Consider the following 18,143-nt stretch of genomic DNA (forward strand, 5'->3'; position numbering starts at 1 on the left):
GGGGCACGGTCAGTCTCTGCGGCAGCATCCCTATTTCCTAGGGTAAGTATCAGAGTGGTTATCCAAGCCAATGTCACCTTATCTCTGAATGCTAAATAGAACATGCATATCAGCAATACTACCCACCATATGATATCATTAGCATTTAGAGAAGATTTGACCCTTCAAAAAATGTAGAGTAGACCCAAAAAACTGGGTAAAGGGTTGGGAAAAAAATTTTTGTGGTGTCATTCCCTCACAGTAGGTACCATTATTAAAGTAACCCAAAAAAAAATACAGTTAGAGTGTGATAGCTCTGAATCCATGGGGTGACCTCCCAGAGGAAGTTAAAAATCCATTAATTCCTCACCTTATCAACCTACAAAATGAACTGAATAATGGCCCCAGTGGCCTTAGTGATAGGACCCATGTTCAAATAAGGGCCTGCAAAAGGGAGAGATAAGGCTGTGATCACGTGGAGCCTGAACCAGGGTAGGCTGGACAACATGATGCCACCTAATACAAAAAACTTAGGTTACTCAAGAGCTGTTATTCATTTTTCACCCTTTCTTCTCAATGCCCTCAGGCCCCTCTGCTGGGCACCAAGATCTGTCCTGGTTTTAAAAGACAGTATGCTAGGGAAGAGCAGGACCTTTCCTTGAAATGAAGCTAATAAACCCCTCCCTCTGAATTAGTATAATTTTGAAATTAAGGGCTGTCAGGCAAAGATATGGGGGTAGGAATAACAGTTCTTTACTAGTATATATACATATATACAACAAGGCAAACAAAACGACGACTATTAAATTAACAACAAACAGAACAGGAACCCAGTAACAGTCCTTTTGGTTGTGGACACCTTTCCCCTGTGGTGCAGTTACCGTCACAGCTGGCAGGCAGTGCCAGCTGACTCCCAGTGGGCAGAGGTAGATGCTGTGATCTCACGTAGCTGCAGGAGTGCTGAGGGTGATGGCAGCTGTGTCCCGGATGGGAAAGTGTGAAGGAGAGGCTCTGCTCAAGGATCCTTGGGGCAGTGTTCCAAACAGGCTGGGGCAGGAGAGCATCCGAGCAGGGGTGCAGGGTCCAGCACCAGAAGAGGCAGCTGTTTGCCAAAGTTGCAGGGTCTTTAGACCCCTAGGGTTTACCCCTGCTGGCAAAGGCGCAACAAACTCATGACAGTCATCACACAAAGCAACAATGTCACAAGTCTTAGTGGCCATTAAATGAAATTGCTCTTGCAGAGTATGTGCATTCTGATGGCAAAAAACCATGCCATGCACTGGCTTGTGCAATCTTGTCAGGCTCAGGTGCTACCCACACGGGGTTACCCAGCCTATCAGCTCTGGTATTTCTGTTAGGAAACCTGACAAGTCTGTGTGACTCCATATGAGCAAAACATAATGTGGATGTGCAGGAACAAACTGGACTTCTGGACAGCAAATCAATATGATTTTGCAGAAGCCGATTTATTGTTTATAATTCACCTTAATTATACATTTCCAGAACCATCATCCACATGGGAACATACTCTACAATTGGTAATTTTAGGATATTGATCCACCCCTTCAAGCCCCCCAGAGTTTGTAATTGGTGGTCGCATGCAGTTTCACCACCTCCTGTTATCTTGAATCTTCTAATCCTGGTATTCTGTGTTTTCAACTTCTCTCCCAGTTTAGCATAGTTTATGTTCCAGCGGCCCTGGGGGGTTTCAAACAAGTTATCAAAAACTCCTAAAATTTTCTCATGCTGTGCATCTGTTATAAACACTAGTCTAAACTAAGAAATACACAAAAATAGCTAGCGTGTGAAAGAAGCATGTGAACAGACAGCAAAATATGCAGAAATAACTGAACAGTGAAACATAGCAACTAAATATAGTTTTTGGCTGGTGCACACACACAAGGCCCAGATTTGTACAGACATGTCCACCAGGGTCTAAACCTCGTTCAACATTACAACACAGATGAACTCGGTCTTGGATTGTGCACCACAGGGCCTTCAATAGCCGGAACAAGACAGCATTGTCAACCTCCTTCAGGAGCGAACAATCCAACCACTGAGCGATGTCTGCAACGTAAGCAGAGTCAGTGACCAAATTCAGAGGTACCTGAGAAAACCGTTGGAATGCCTTTGTGACTGCTTTCAGCTCAATTATCTGAGCAGAACCTGTTTCATGACCGTCCAATGATTGCCGACCAGGCTCATCCTCCCAGGTAACAATGGCCTTCCTTGTTTTGTCTGATCCGTCCATAAACACGGTAGGACCTTGCACTGGCACACGACTATGTTTAGGTCTCAAAGACAACTTAACTGTTTTGCCACATGCAGAAGCTTATGGCTAGGCAGATGATAGATGATATGCCGTGTAAAATCCAGCAGTACCCTTTGCAAGGGAACACTGTTAACAAAGCCCCTTTCAAAGGATTCCTGCTCCACAGGTAGTACAAGTCTCGTGGGGTCCACTGCTATCAAATGCACGCATTGCTGATGGCATTTGAGTATCAGTCGGGCAAACAATTCAAACACCGCAGTTGCTGTCTTTTTGAGCTGATGCGGAAAAGAGACCCACTCCAGAACGTGCAAGGGATCTGTCACTGTCCGAGGGTCTCTTTGTGCCCAAGACCACTCAGATGGACATAGGAGGGTGGTTTAGGACGCAGGGAATTCTTGAAGCTGCCGAAGAGAAACTGCAGGAGACAGTTGTCCGGGCTCAAGGCTTGTTTATTATCTGTTATCTATAAAGTGTTCTTGCTCACGAGCAATAGTCTGGTCACCACCGTGTCCAGGACGAAAGTCTGCCCACGGAAGGCAGGACTTATCTTTTATACTCTAAACTACGTATTCTATGTTTACAATAACTTTCCAGTACTACAAAATCTTATTACTATGTCCAGTTTTGTCCCCAACCAATCTGTGATTCCCAGTATTCCCCACCAACAGGGAGAACAAGAAGAAGAAGAAGGAAGAAAGACACCACACCCCAATTCCTCCATCTTGGCTTCGTGGTTGATAATATAAACAATCCCAAAAATTATTTTTTCTACATGCTAACTATCTAATTCACACTCTAGTTTCTCTTAAAGCTTGCATTTCTTCCCTGAGAGAAGGCAGATGTTCCCATGTGTCACATCCCGAGGTGTCTCCTTAGACCTGAGATCACCTCTGGAGGACATGCAGGTGGTTTGGAACCCAGCTCTTTCCGATGCCCGCCGATGAGAGACTGCAGGAGGCTGTTCTTAGAGGTTTTCATGGTTGTTTATTGTTTTTTATCTCAGGAATGCTTGGTCCAGCGAACAGCAGTCTGCTCGCCAGACGTCCAGGGCAGAATCTGCCTGGCAGAGGCAGGACTTATCTTTTATAGTCTAAATTACGTACAAGGTATTGACAAATGACCCTCAATACAATACAATCTTGTTACATGGTCCAGATCTGTTCTCATCCAATCTAAAAGTGCCAGCGTGTCACCCAGCATGGATGACACGGAGAAGAAGGAGGAAGAGGTATCCACACCCCCAATTCTCCATCTTGGCCACGTGTCCCTTATCACAAACATTCTAGAAATCTGCTAATTCTACATTTTAACAGTCTAATTTACACTCTATTTATTTTTGTGGCTTGCATTTCTTCTTTTAATGTTGGTAAATTGTTCCAAGGAGCTAAATCCAGCCCCTGAGACACCTGGGTCCCATTCCAGGGTCTTTGGGGACCCTGCCAGGGGGGTCTTAAACATTCCAGGGAAGCCAGAGGAATACTCTGGACTCCCACACCATGGAGCTGGATCCAGCTCTTGGACCCCCCTGGCTTTATTCGGGAGTCTCACAGGGGTCTGACAGGGGGGTTCTTGCAGCCACAGAAGGTCCAGAGGGACTCCCTGGACCCCCACATCTCCCCCTTCTGTTTGCACCACAAACACATCCTTCACAGTTGTGTCCAAAGCCCTCCGAATGCAGTGAAAAATGCAAGGCAAAACAATTAGGAAAAGAATAAAGAAGATAGTAATCCCCACTAATATGTACAAACCTACTTTCAAAATTTCCCTCCAGAAGGAAGAAAGGCCAAAAAGGTCAAACAGACCATCCATCCACGATCCAGTAGATTCTCCAAGTTTTGCCATTCCTTGCTTTAGTTGTTTAATATCTTCATGAATTTATTTAGAATGATCAGAGAGATTCATACAGCACATTCCTTCAATTTCTTCACATCCATGCCCATGAGTCAGCAACAGATAATCAATTGCTGCACTGTTTTGGAGGGTTGCTTTTCTCACACTGCTGACATCCATTAACATGTCACTTAGTGCTTTAGAAATAGCTTTGGTGTTTTTGCTCAACCAGCAACCCAAACGATCCAACTGAGTCAAGGCCATTCCCGATGCTACCTCGGGAGAGAATATTGCTGCAGAGATTCTCTGTGCCTTGTTCCATGTATAGAAGCTGTCATCACAGTTTGGATCGTATTGTTTGATCTCTCTTTTTCCTCTACTTCTCAATTCTGTCAGAATTCTCTTATCAGGTGATAACAATGAAAGTTTTCCAGTTCTGCATGGACCTCCAGTGATGTTTGCAGGGATAGCAGGCCAAATTCTGTCCCCACAAATGAAAAAAATTCCCTATGGCAGTTTTGCAGGAACTTGGAAGGATGATTTGTTTGAGACTACCATATAATTATACCAAACAGAAGCATTTCTATAAACATCATGATTTGGAGTAACATCTAGCATTTTGTTCTTGGTTACTCCTGAGAAAGTAAATTTAATACAAAAATCCATTCTCGCTGAACCTAAGATCTCTAATTCTTCTGGTTCAACTGAGGTCACAGGAAGAAATTTGACCCGCACATGCCATCCATCCACAGGAGTTGTCATAGCTTGCAACGCCTTTGGAGGAATGGTTTTCAGAATTGGCCATTCTTTCACTGGCAATCAGACCAAGCATGTTGAAAATGGCTTTCCCGGTCTGGTATGTGTCAGACAAATTGTGTCCAACCCCGCTGCGTGAGCCAAATTTTCCCACACGTTCTCCCTTGGTTGCATCACTGGCAACTCTGTCTCAATACCTAACACGACTGACAGAAAAATAGAATACAAGGTTATATAAACAAATGTGATGAATTTTAAGTCTTTAAGTTCTTGATGTGTTGTTCGAAGACGAATTTGTATCGTCTGTCTTTGATTCAGTCTGTGAGTTCCTTTCTTCACTCTTGGGATCAGTCTCTGCTTGCGTTGGTGTTGGGGCCTGGTATGGTTTGACACACTTTGCAGGCACCCACCTCAGTCCTCCATCTGTGGAGACACAAACGAAACCCTTTCCCAAAGTGATTAGCTTGAAAGGTCCCTCAATTTTTCCCAATTCTAAATTTTTTTCATTACTAAAGGATTTTCCTTCAGCTTAGCTCTTTTGTCATTTGTAAAATGTCTTATGATTGGTCGAATTGGTTCTGAAAATGAGCCATTTAGAAAATTCAACACATACAACACTTTGTTCAATTGCATGTGAGGCGTAGCCTCTGGCTCCCCCTTTTTTTGTTTTCAAAGGAGTGTTTTCAAAGTGTGATGTGTTCTCTCTATAATTGCCTGTCCTGTGGATGAATGTGGAATGCCAAAAGTATGTCTGACACCCCACTTTTTTAGAAATTTGTCCAAAATCTTACCCATGTAAGTTGGACCATTGTCTGTTTTAATTTCTTGAGGCACGCCTAAAGGTGCAAACGCTTGTAGAAAATGTCTACATGCATGTTGTGCCGTTTCTCCTGTATGTAAGGAAGCGAAAATTGCCCCTGAAAAGGTGTCAACTGAAACATGGATATTTTTTAATTTGCCAAAAGGTGGGTATTTTGTGACATCCACCTGCCATAATTGAAGGCTCTGCAATCCCCATGGGTTAACTGCTCCCATGGAGATTGGTAGCTGTACCATTTGACAATCAGGGTATGTTTGTACAATTTCCTTAGCTTGTGTTTTGGAGAGTTGGAAGGATGTCATCAATGCCTGTGCATTTTGATAAAAAAATGCATGACTGAGCTTTGCTTGTTGGAAAATGTCTGGTAGAGTCTGCAAGACAGTCATGGTTAACTCCCTGGACTCCCCGGACCCCGTCCTTCCACTGGTCAATGATATCTGTAGGATGTAAATCTGGAGCAGTGATAGACACAGTGATATCAATGGAAGGATCTACTCAGTATACCTGACGAGTAGAAAGAGCTTGCTGCACCTCCTTCAGCGCTTGCCGTGCTTCAGGAGTGAGCATCCGAGGTGAATGCAGTTGAGAGTCCCCTTTCAGGATGTGAAAAAGTGGGGACAACTGCTGTGTGGTTAGTCCTAGATAAGGAGCCAACCAACCAATGACACCCAGCAATTTCTGAGCATCATTCAGAGTTTTAATAGAATCTGTGAATTGCACCTCCTGATGCTGAATTGTTTGATCCAGGATCTTGACCCCCAAATATCTCCAAGGAGGTTGCCACTGGACCTTTTCTGGAGCCACTTGCAGTCCATAACAGCATAAAGCAGTGAGCAGCTGAGGTTCTATCCTCAGCAGCTCATCCTGAGTAGGAGCTGCTACTAAGATGTCATCCATGTAATGATAACAATACACATCAGGAAACTGCTCATGAACTCCAGACAAGGCCCGAGCCACATACCACTGACAAATAGTTGGGCTATTATGACAACCCTGTGGCAAAACCTTCCATTGATATCTTTGCCCTGGCTTAGAATTGTTCACTGCAGGCACCGTAAAAGCAAATTTTGGTGTGTCATCAGGACACAAGGGGATTGTGAAAAAGCAATCCTTCAAATCAATGACCAATCCAGCAGCGAGCATTGTGGGTGAAAGCATGCCAGGCGGCAATGCCCCCATGCTCTTCTTTACTGCATTAATTTTTCTGAGGTCCTGTAACAACCTCCATTTGCCTGAATTTTCTTTATTACAAAAACTGGAGTATTCCAGGTATTAGACATATTCGATATGTCCCTGCTGCAATTGTTCTTGAACCAGTTCATGAAGGGCAATCAAATTATTTTTTGGTAAAGGCCACTAGTTCTGCCAAACAGTGGTATTAGTCAACCACCGTAAAGGCATCATAGGATATTTCCTGCCCTTCACTTCAGTGACCCCGATTGGAAATTTGTCTCAATGTGCACACCCCAGGCTGTCAACCCATCCCACCCACAGAGGTTGGGGTAATGTAAGGTTGGACTGTAGCTGTCTGCCCTTCCATATTTTTGATTAACACAGGCCTCTGACTCATAAAGGTCTCTGCTGTACCCCCCAATCCTGCAGTGGCTTGGCCAAGAGGGGCCAGGGGCCATGTGGGAGGCCAGGGGCCATGTGGGAGGCCAGGCAGAAAGAGAGATCACCATTACATCCGCCCCAGTAACAATCAAACCTCTGAGCTGAATTTGAGGTGGGTTGGCCCTGAGACTGTCAAAGTGCAAAACATCTGTGGGCGCTGATCTGAGATATTCATTGTCCAAAAGACTTGTGGCGGTCCCATAGATCCAAACCCGCTGTCTTTGCGATCTCGTTGGTCAGCCCTCTTTTCAACGACAGAGAAGACAGTCCGAACGCTCTGCTCCCAGGCAGCTCGCTGTCCAGCTCTCAGCACACCGATGCTCAGCTCCGCGGTGCAGAACTGTGGGCTGCTTCGGGCTGCGGGGCTCCGCACGCTGCAGGGCTCCGCGCCGCGATGATGCCTTAAGGTCACAAAAGAGGCCGAGGGTGCGCACTGGAAGCAAGGCGGCAGCAGGGCATGAAATGGCAGCAGCTGCAGCTGAACAGAAAATTCGTCTTCCGCGTCCCCAAGAAAGAAGCGGCCCCGAGCGGTGCCCTGTGCCCCACCAAGCTCGCCGAGCCTGGCCCTGGCCTCGCCGATGGCGAATGGGGCGGGCCGCCGCTGTGCAAGGTCAGTGGCACCCGAGACAGAGAACTAGAGGTGCTGCAGTGGGACGTGCTGCTGTCGGAGCTGTGCGGCTGCCGGGTGCTGCTCTGCAGCAACCCCAACATGCTGCAGGTGCTCCACTGCTGCGGATGCTCCGTGCTCTGCGGGCCCGTGTCCACCTTAGCGCTGCTGGATGGCTGCAGCGACTGCCTGCTGGCGCTGGCTGGTTAGCAGCTCCACGCCCACCGCACTACCCACTGCTGGGCCTGCGGGCGAGTCATCACCAAGGCCTGTCCCGATGTCTCCTTCCCTCCCTACTCCTAGAGCCACCCTGGTATCGACAGAGATTTCGAGTTGTCTGGGCTCAGCAGAAACAAAACAGTAACAACTGAAACCTGATGGGTGACTTTGGCTGGCTGATTCATGAACTGTGGGACTTAATCCCCAATATGTCATTAAATAATTTCACTTTGTATTTAAGTTTAGAACTATAATATATGGCTAGATTTCTTAATTAGAGAATACCAGTCAGATATTGTTTACTGTTCTTGCACAAGTTGCTGCCATAATCTGTAGGTATCACTGTGAAATTTACCAATTTCTGAAAGATTTCATTGTGAGTTCTAACTTATTGAGGTGGAGCAAAGGCCACTGGTACACGAACAACAGTGAACCCCTGTTAGAGCTGTTGTGCTCACCCAGGCAAACTAAATTAGCTGTGAGGAGTGTCAGAGATGCTTGAACAGGAGAATTGCTGCACTGGATCATTTACCCTCCACGGGTTTTACCATGCATGACAAATCAGAGCTTCTCAGGCAGCACTGCATACTCAAGCATGAGGTATTTATCCACAGCAACTTTATGTGAGTAAACATAGTGGACGTGCCTCATCTCATCAGATGAACATCAGATCCTGCAGTTTGTAAGAAGTTTTTCTGCTGCAGATGTGGATATTTATATGTGTTCCCTGGATTTTCACAGCTCAGCGAGAGTTCACGTGTACTCATCTCAAACATCAGATCCTGCAGTTTGTAGGATGTTTCTGTACTGCAGATGTGGATGTATGTTTGAGGTGATCACCTAAATTTACTGCTGGTGTTTGCAGTAGCTCTGGGTCCCATCTGGGGTGCTGCCTGGTGGAAGTTCTCTGTCTCATGAGCGGGTCCCAGGGGAGACACCTCAGCTGCAGATGCGGCTTGCAGCAAGCAGAGCATTGGATATTTATTAAAAGATCTTTTCTGCATCCCAATTACCCATTGGGAATCACCCATTTCAATGATTCCTTGTATGTGCCTGGAATGAAAAGATCAAACACCAAATTTTCCATGTTTTTGTGGTTATGACATTGCTGACAATAGGCCCCTGGATTTTCACGTCCCAGTGAGATCTCACCGGCCACCGCCGGAACCACGGCACTTTCTAAGGTGGGAGCCCCTCTCTCGGGGTGGGCCCATTCTGGGGAGCCTGACCCTTCACAGAGTGGCTCCCTGGGGTCTCCCTGGGGCTCCCGCTGGCTCTTTCAGGGTCTAAGGGCTAGAATTCCTGGTTTTCACCTGGGGTTCGACTCCCTGTGTGGGGTAGCACAGTATATCTCAAGGGCTGTGCAGGGCAGTACTGCTGTGAGGTAATGGATTTTTTTTTTTTTTTTTGTCTTTTAAAATTTATTTATTTTTATTTTTCAAGACTTTAAAATCTTTCATTTTTTTATGTTACTGGATACTTGGCTTCCATCTACGGGCTCTCACTGCTGTTCAGGTGCAGGTGCAGGTCCTGCGGGCACTGCCTCAGCTGTATCAGCTCCGCTGGGGTGAGGTGGAATTCTTCCTCCACCTCCTACATGGCCTCCCAACATCCCTTGGTCTTAGTTTTCAGGTTGGACTTGAGCTTTAGGCTCCTTTTTAGGAACTTCTTCATTAAGCTGATTGTTGGGGCAGGAAAAGGTTCATTTAAAGGAAGAGTTTTAAGCTGCCTGGTGCAGCAGACTGGGATGCAGAAGTCTAAAAGAAAAGATGTTTTAATAAACATCTAATGCTCTCCTGATATATTAATTACTTCAGAATTAAGAAAGCCTTTGTTCCTGAACAATTTTGACAACAAAGACAAATGTAAATGGTGGCATATTTTGGGTGATTCCTTTTCTATGTTTCTATTATATGTTTAATTGCTGTTCTTCTTTATATAATACTTGATTATTTAAAATATTGTTCTTGTTAAATTGTTTATTGTTATTAAGTTTATGCTTATTAGTATGTATTTGTTATTAGATACTTGTTTAATGTTAGATATTTATATTACTATCGCTAGACACTGATCAGTTATTAAGTTTCTGTTGTTAGTGAAATTTAGAATAGAGACTTGACAAGGTAGTAGAGGTCTTGTCAAGCCTCTAAAGTGGGGAAATGATGCCTTAAGGTCTGAGTTTTCTGTTCTGCTTGGGTATGCTTTTCCATTGTGCTTTAGGGTGATAAAGATAAAATAGTCCAATTCCAACTATGGATTCAAGGGCAGTCTGTTCAGACTCCAGGTTCTAAGTAAAAACAACATGAGAAGAGGAGGGTGGGCCAGCCAGGACACAACATTACAAGTTGAGACTATTAATTGGTTGGTTGACTCCTGTATGCAAATGGAGTAAAGTCTATAAAAATGTGAAATCATGGGACCAAGCCCTCTTTTAATTCCACCTTGGAGCCACTCAGGCAGGACAGGGGCCACAGTGTGGCACCAGTACTGCCAGGGTGTGGCCTTTGAAGGCCTTTCAGTAAATACCCATTTTATTTCCCTTAACTCTGTGTGATCTCTGTTCCAGCTCCTAAAGGCAACAAACCCATCACACAAGGGCTGGATCTTTGTATAATTTGTCTTTTTAGTTCTGTGTTGTGATTATGCCTTAAATTTAGTGTAGGAAATTTTTCTTCTGTTTAGTTTAGTAATTTCTTCTTGTTCTAAGATTGTATTGTGAATGTAATTTTGATAATAATTCTTAAATATGTGATTCATAGAGGCAAGGGGTGGAATGTGCTTGTTTTGCATTGATTGATTTGTGGTGAAGAGGTAAAAAGTCAGCCACGGAAGTGATTCTCCATGAGGAGCTGCTAGCAGCTTTTTCTGTGCCTGGAAAAACCAATTGCTGGCTAGGTCTGAGAATTAGCAGACTGCTAAGCTAAAAAAAAAAAAACCAAACAAACTAGAAATGCCTCTATGATATCATATTTAAGAATGACAAAACTGCGAGAAGCTCTTTTGCTCCCTACTCTCTAAAGAGATGTGGGGGAACCAGCGGGCCTCCATCCCAGGGGGACCAGGCAGGCCCCCTTCCCAGAGTGGGGCATGGACCCTGTCCCAGCACAGCCTCCGGGCCGTGCTGCCAGGGGCCATCCCAGCAGCATGTGGAAGGACCTTGCTTTGTGGGGGGATTCACATTGCAGCAGGTTCTGGGTGGACTGCTACTTGTGGAAATTAGAGCCATGTTGGAAAAGTTCACAGAGAACTGTCTCCCATGGGATGGACTCCATGGCATAGCAAAAGAGAATCTTCTCCCTAAGTGAAGAAAGATTTTTAGAATTGACAAACTGACTAAAAATCCCATGTTTTTTCTCCCTGTGCTGCTGGTGGGAAGGAAAGAAGGGCTGGGGGGCGGGGGGTGGGGAGAAAGCTGTTCTAAAGGTGTCTTTTTGGTTTTCCTTATCATCTTTTAATTTTGTGAATAATTTTTTCTTTATACCTTTTAAAGTTTTAAGCCTGTTTAACCCTTAAAGTGTTTTCTCCTAATCCTTATCTCACCCCACGAATTTTCCTGCTCCCTGCTATGCTTAACTATAGCAGAAGAGAATGTGTAAATGATTTTTGTGGATGCACTGGTTTTTGGGCAGCATCAACCCATCACATTTTTGGTGAAGAATGTGGTCAATCATGAGGACTTTGAGATAAAGTTATTAATTGGGAGAAATAAAGGGCAAAACCAGTGTTATGCTATAAGATATACTAGAATGGTAGTAGGAAATTTGTACCATAATTGTAGTGAAATGTTTAGGTAAGCTGGTTGTGCAATAATTGATTGAAGAGGGAAAAAATCAGCCATGGAAGTGATTCTCTGTGAGGAGTTCCTAGCAGCTTCCTTCGTGCCTGGCAAAACCGATCACTGTCTGACTCTGAGAACTGGCACACCGCTAAGCCATTTAGAGAAGCTGGAAAAACCTCTATGATAACATATTTAAGAATGAAAAAACTCAGGAATCTCGCTTGCTCCCTGCTCTCTGAAGAGAGGTGGTGGGGATGGCAGAGCCCTCTCCCCTGTGGGGCCAGCACCCCTTCTTAGAGGAGACCACTGGATCCCATCCCAGCGCAGCCACCGGGTCATGCAGCCAGGGACCATTCCAGCACCGCAAGCAGCCATGCAGCCGGGGCGACTCTGGGCAGCCATGGCTCTCTCATCATGGCTCACAATGGACTTTACTTACTTAACCACTTCTGCAGACTGAAGGACAAAAGCGGTGGCAGCAGCTTTTCCTTTCTTTTCGCGCCCCGCATGGAGAAAACTCAGAGCGGAGCCGGCCGGCAGCCGGTGCAGCTGGAGCACTACCAGCAGAGACTGCGTGATCTGCAGCCAGATGCACAGCGAGCGATTCCCTGATTGCACAGCCCAAATGAGATCAACGTTTCAACGCTTCAGAACTCTATAAAAACTTTTCAAGTGATAGAACTTGAGAACAAATGAACGTACAAGCACCAGTTCTCTCCCGAGTCAGGAAAAAGGAAAAGGCGAAGGCACATGCGGCGAACAACATGGTGACACTAAGGTCGGTGCAAAAGAGCAAGGGCGAGGAGGAGGTGCCCCAGGCATCGGAGCTGAGATTCTTCTGCAAGCTGTGGTGAGGTCTATTAGACAACAAACTGTTTCCCTGAAATTCATTCACAGGGAGATGCAGCATCAACCTGCAGCCCATGAGAAAAGGGCACTCGTGCTGGAGTGTGTGGATGCTGAAAAGCTGTGATCTCGTGAGAGGCTTGAACACACAGAGAGAGAACCCCTGCTTCTAGAGACAGAAGAGGAAGACCCTTGCTTTTACTAGAACAGCTCATCCTTAAAACAAAACCACTGTAAACTAAATGGCCCCCAAAAATGGCCGTTGTAGGAAGACTGCCCATGGGAGGGACTTCACATTGCAGTAGGTTCTGGGTGGACTGCTACTCATGAAAACTAGAACCATGTTGGAAAAGTTCACAGAGAACTGTCTCCTATGGGATGGACTCCATGGCATAGCAAAAGAGACTCTTGTCCCCAGGTGAACAGAAGAAAGATTTTTAGAATTGACAAACTGACTGAAAAGTCCCATATTTTGTCTGTGTCCTTTCCACTGTTGGTGGGAAAGAATAGGCTGGGGTGGGGGGGAGGGGTGGGAAACATGTTCTGAAAGTTTATGATAATTCTCATTATCCTCTTCTAATTCTGTTAATAAAGCTTTTTTATACCTTTTAAAATTTTGAGCCTGATTTGCCTTTTTTTAAAGTGTTTTCTCCTAATCCTTATCTCACCCCACGAACTTTCTTTCTCCCTCCTATGCTTAACTATAGCAGAGGAGACTGAATAAATGATTTTTCACAGGTGCACTAGTGTTTGGCCAACATCAAAATGAGTAAAAAGTGCTAACTACTGTCCTCACATTTTTGTCAGACAAAACAATTCCTCTCTAGGCCTGGGAGTCAATGACACCTTACTGTCTCAGGCCCCAAAAAATGTAGAAAAAAGTAAGTTTGTCTACAAACTAGGGGTATATGACTTCATTACTTGAAGCTGTAATTGGAAGACTAAACCCCAGTATGCAAATGGACCAAACCTTTAAAAGTGGAAAAATTTGTAACCCATCATCCATCCATTTTTTGGGTGTAGCCCCTGGGTGAGCTTCATCTGCCCAAAATGTACCTGATACCTGTCATAAATGTGCTTGAGATTGCTTAAAAACATGACCAAGAAGGATATGAGCAAAAGTCAGATTTAATATTAAGCAACAAGGCTGTCCTTGTTTGAAAGAGAATTGTCTTCTACAAGGTTCTTGCCACCAAGTCAAGAACCTCCCTTGGAATGGAGAATATGACTCCCTTCCCTTCAAATTAGTATAACTTTGAAATTAAGGGACATGCAGCCTAAGATATGGGAAAACGAATAACAGTTCTTTACTAGTATGTATGTGTATAGCAAGGCAAACAAACAACAACAATGGCAGCAACAACAAACAAAATCAGAAACACAATAAACACTCTCTTTCTGCTCTTGAAGCAATTTACCCTTTGGTGCAGCTACAGCCACAACCAGCAGGGATGCTGGCAAGCTCCCGGTGGGCAGGGCAGGTGTGATGATCCCCCCAGCTGCAGGGAATGCTCTGATGTGAGCTTGGAGACCATATGGTTAGTGGCAGCTTGGCCAACACGGGAAGTCACGGGCAGCAGCTGGTCACAATAGCCAGACACAGAGGTGCACAGAGGTGGTGCCTATGGGGACACCCCACACGTTGGTTTCAGACTCCCCCAAAACAGCCCCGAAACATAAAAGCAGACTTGCAGTGCAGGAAAACCACCACAGACCGGGATCTCATTGTCCAGCACACAGGAGTGGCTGTGGCAACACGTTGTGGGCAGAGGGTCCAGTGAGAGCCCGTCCTGATGTTCCAGCACCACACACGCTGGTTCTGAGTTCCAAGCAGTCAGGTGGCAGGGAAAACAACAAACAGCTCCTTCCTCCCCCAAACCCAGAAACTGGACAGCACAAAAACCCAGTCAAACCTCCAGGGGCAGCCCCCTCACCTTTTTTTCTCATGGTATCACCCACAACCTACCCCCAACCAGGGCCATTTCAATGGAATGTTGTGACACCCAGCTACATCTTTTGTTTTTATAACTATTGGTAGTTATGGTTTCTTAGTGCTGATGGGACAAAATTTCAGGAGAGAAAGAAACAAAAGGAAAAATACTAAATCCCAACATTATCCATCCACAATTTACATCAAACTTAAACTTTTAAACTATATACATACACGCATTGCCCTAACTACATATATCTAGATCTAGACACAGGCAAAGTGTGACAGGTGGTTTACCCCAAAAAAAGGTCCCTTTGAGGTATGTATCATATCTCACCATCCTTCTGCATCACCAACCAGGTTCAACCTGGTCCCTGAGCAAAGACAACCTCATGGATGGGATTGTCTTTGCTGGAGGCAGAATCAATCCAAACAGTTTTTCCCAGCATACTTCTCAGGTGTACCGCTGGAAACTTACCCCCATCTGTTGTTCTCAGGAGCTCACATGGCCTTTGCAAAATGCATTTCCCAGGTTTTGAAAGTCCCCCCACCCGGTGCCTTGGTTTTAAGCAGGTCATTGAACCATTCAATTTTCCCAGATGCTGGTGCATGAGGAATGTGGTACACCTACTCAGTGCCATGTTGTCTGGCCGAGGTGTTGATAAGGCTGTTCTTGAAATGAGTCCTGTTGTCTGACTCAATTCTCTCAGGGGTACCATGCCCCAAAAGGAATTGTTACTCAAGACCCAGGATGGTGTTCCAAGCAGTGGCATGAGGCACCAGGTAGGTCTTCAACCATCCCGTGGTGTGTTCCGCCATGGTCAGCACGTAGCGCTTGCCTTGGCGCGTTTGGGGAAGGATGATGTGGTCAATATGCCAGGCCTCCCCATACTAATATTTGGACCTCTGCCCCTCATACCTCACCCACTTGGCTTGCTTGATGGCAGCACGTCTCACAGTCACGGAAAACCTGAGAAATACTGTCCATGTTAAATCTACCCCTTGGTCTCATGTCGGTGTTTAGCCTTAGATGGAGTTTACCACACACTTTGGGCTGCATTCCCGAGCAACCCAACTCCGAGAAGCCCTGGGCCCAGTGCACTGGGGGGCTGCTACCAGCCTCACACCATCCCTGGGCTGCAGCCATGATCACAAGGCTTGAACTCTCTTCAAAATTCTTTTCAGCTTTCCCTTACAGTACTTGCTGGCTCAAAGCACAAGTTCACTGGCAAGATTCATTCTACCACTTGCAAATCACAATGAGGGAAAGTAAGCAACAACAAAACCAAACAAAATCCAGGCAATCAAAGCAGAAATGAACCAAGAACTACCTGGAGTGTGGGGCAGGCTGTGTGTGACTGGTACCAGTCACAAAAGGACAGTCAGGGCAAGGATAAAAGAGGAACATGGCCCAAAAGCTTAACAATGCTCAAAGTTGACAGTACTTTAACTTAACTTATACCTTAAGCCTAGTGGGAAAAACACTTACCTTATAACCAATTTATAACTTAATTTAAAACTTAATCTTCACAATCTAAGAGAGGAGTAATACGCAACAACATTTATATCTAATGCAACTAATTATAACTATTATAACTAATAACTTTGATGTCGAGCAACTTAACAAGAGGACACACTTGCTTAACTTATATTTAAAAACTTAGCAAAAGAACACGTACAAGCACTTTAGCAAGCTTATAACTACAACTTAGCCTTACTTTCAGGCCTGAATACTTAGACATCTGAGATATTGAAACATCTTAAAAAACAATGCTCCTCTCAGAATTGCTATAGCATATATGCAAGGGCATGCATGCAGACAGAGACACTCAGTGCAAGCAAGGTAACCTGTGAAAAATTCCCCTCATAGGTCAGTGGAATACTCACTTTGGATGCCTTTGCGTCTCCCAACAGGTGAAGGATTTGGCCTCAAGGAGTGAGGTATCAGCCCAGGATATGTTGTATTTCAGCAGTTCTCCAGGTATAGCTAACCTGAGGGTTTGCTGGCTCTGAGAGGCGTCCCACTCAGAGGGAGATTGCTGGTCACAGTCCCGCTGTGGTCCTGGAGAGCTCAAAGGGCCCCGCTGCTTATAGGGTCACACGAGAGTGGGCTTTAGTCATAACAATGCTTCATCCTGGCTGCAGTTTGGGTCTGTACTTTCCTTGAAAGTATAAGAACAGGAATGTTAATTCAGGCAAGAATTCAGGCAAGAGGAATATTTTCCAAGGCTGGTCATAAGGAAAACAGGAGCTTGTTAGCAGTTCCTGGGAGCAGACAATATTTCTGATAAGCTCAAAAATTGCTGAGCCCAGATGCTTTTTTTAAGGCCAAGGCCTAACAAGCATTTCTCAGATCACACTGCAGCCTGGAAAGGAGGAGAGGTACAGGCAGGACAGCAGCACCTCATCATTGTTAATCAGACATACTTGATTTGGTTTTATGATTTCTCCTTTGCACAGGGGCGACTGCTGCTAGCTGTGGCTGTCCTTGTGGTTTGGCTAGAGCCTGAACAGTTGTATTGTCTGTCAATTCCACTGCTGTGCTATTCACCTTTCCCTCTGACTGCAGGTGGTGCTGCTGGGCAGCATCCCCGGCCCCTGCAGCAGGTTTCTGGGCAGTATCCCAAATCTCTGGGGCAGATTTTGATGTAGTTACCCAAGGCAACCCCACCCTGTCTCTAAATGCTGAATGGACCGTTTTGGACAAGCTTAGCAAAAACATCAGCAACAATATGATATCTCTAGCAACTAGGGGACATTTAAACCCTTCAAAAACTTTTGTGGTAGGCCTGAAGAAGTGTCTGAAGAGTTGGGAGAAAACATACCAGGGTTCCTCCCCTACAATATTAGTTAAACCCCAAGGGTATGAACTTAGGCTGTGATAGTTAGATAACCACGTGCACACATTCCAAAAGTGGTTTACAAGCATTGAATTCCTCACCCAGTCGACCCATTCTATAAACCTGATAAGTCACATGTACTTTGCTGTAGGGCCTGTGTTTCAATAATTACCTGCAAATGGAAAAAACGTAACTGCAGTCATGTGCCAACTGAACTGGGGTAAGCTGGAACACATGGCAATGCCTAATGGGGTTTCTAGATCTGATACACAAATGGGTTACCCAGGAACTGTTATTCTCTTTTCATTCTTTTCCACTCAAGCCCCTGTTCAGGCACCAGAAAATGTCTTGGTTTAAAAGACAAATGTCAACTAAGGAAGGTAGGAACCTTCCTGAAATAGAAAGAAGACCCCTCCCTCCAAATTATTATAACTTTGAAAATTACAGGGCTTTCAGGCAAAAGTGTAGGAAAAGGAGTAACAGTTCTTTACTAGAAAATGTATACAGAACAGAGCAGAACAAACACAGTAACAGAAGTTTCCCACTCACTAAGCCCTATTTCCTCTTTGGTGTAGTTATGACTATGGCTGGCAGGGGACACTGGTGGCCCTGGCAAGGCAGAGAGGCTGTAGTGACTTGCCCAGCAAGGGCA

The 18,143-nt window shown here is 45.2% G+C and overlaps 1 pseudogene; it reads left to right on the top strand.

Moving 5' to 3' along the window:
* The first annotated feature begins 3,758 nt into the window (after nucleotides 1-3,758).
* Nucleotides 3,759-8,546, top strand: LOC130257361 (tubulin-specific chaperone C-like; annotated as a pseudogene).
* The last annotated feature ends 9,597 nt before the right edge of the window (nucleotides 8,547-18,143 follow it).

Source organism: Oenanthe melanoleuca, chromosome 1 (genome assembly GCF_029582105.1).
Source record: "Oenanthe melanoleuca isolate GR-GAL-2019-014 chromosome 1, OMel1.0, whole genome shotgun sequence".
NCBI lineage: Eukaryota > Metazoa > Chordata > Aves > Passeriformes > Muscicapidae > Oenanthe > Oenanthe melanoleuca.